The sequence below is a fragment of the Dermacentor andersoni genome, chromosome 1 (assembly GCF_023375885.2).
Source record: "Dermacentor andersoni chromosome 1, qqDerAnde1_hic_scaffold, whole genome shotgun sequence".
Classification (NCBI taxonomy): domain Eukaryota; kingdom Metazoa; phylum Arthropoda; class Arachnida; order Ixodida; family Ixodidae; genus Dermacentor; species Dermacentor andersoni.
The window spans coordinates 305,796,066-305,797,006 of record NC_092814.1 but is presented as its reverse complement, the minus strand read 5'-3'; positions in this window follow the sequence as shown (position 1 = coordinate 305,797,006).

The following is a 941-nucleotide window of genomic DNA, read 5'->3' as shown; positions in this document are numbered from 1 at the left end:
GGGCCAAGAGAGTGCAAAGGTAAATACAGTATAAGACCAGTGAATTTTTTTACAATAAAGTGTGATGATATCCAACATGGGATAGTGCTTTACATATTGATTCTTTGTGGCATGAAAATAGCCGTGTACTTGGCCACATGTAGATACAGACTGTACACTTCACAAGACTCAAGATAACATGAAGATGGCCCGTCATGAGCTTCCTGGGTGCAATGGCTGCTCCTTCAATTCATCGCATAACTTGCCTTTGACGTGCTGGGCCCACGATTATATCCAACATGCCGCCCAGCGTCCACCGTGCAACCCAGCACTTACCATGCCGCCCAGCACCCACTAAACGCCCAGTGCCCACCGTGCCACCCAGCACCCACCGTCTCACCCAGCACCCATCGTGTCGCCCAGCACCACCGCGCCACCCAGCATCAACCATGACATCCAGCTGCCACCGTGCCAGCCAGCCCCTACCATGCCACCCAGCCCCATCCATGCCACCCATCCCCCACCGTGCCGCCCAGCACCCACCATATCACCCGTCACCCACCGCGCCGCCCAGCACCAACCGTGCCTGCCACCCAGCGCCCACCTTGCCGCCCCGCTCTACCGGGCCGCCCAGCACCCACCCACCTAGCCACCCATCGCCCACCGTACCGCCCAGCACAGACCCTTCCGCCCAGCACCTCCGTGCCACCCAGCATTAACCGTGCCGACCAGCTACCACCGTGCCGCCCAGCACCCACTGCGCCACCCAGCACCAACCGTGTCACCCAGCACCCACTGATTACCCGTCCCCCACCGTGCAGTCCAGCACCCACCGTGCCGCCCAGCACCAACCATGCCGCCCAGCTCTCACCGTGCCACCCAACACCCACCGTGCTACCCAGCAACCACCGTGCCGCCGAGCACCCACCGTGCCACCCAGCACCCACCATACCACACATCGC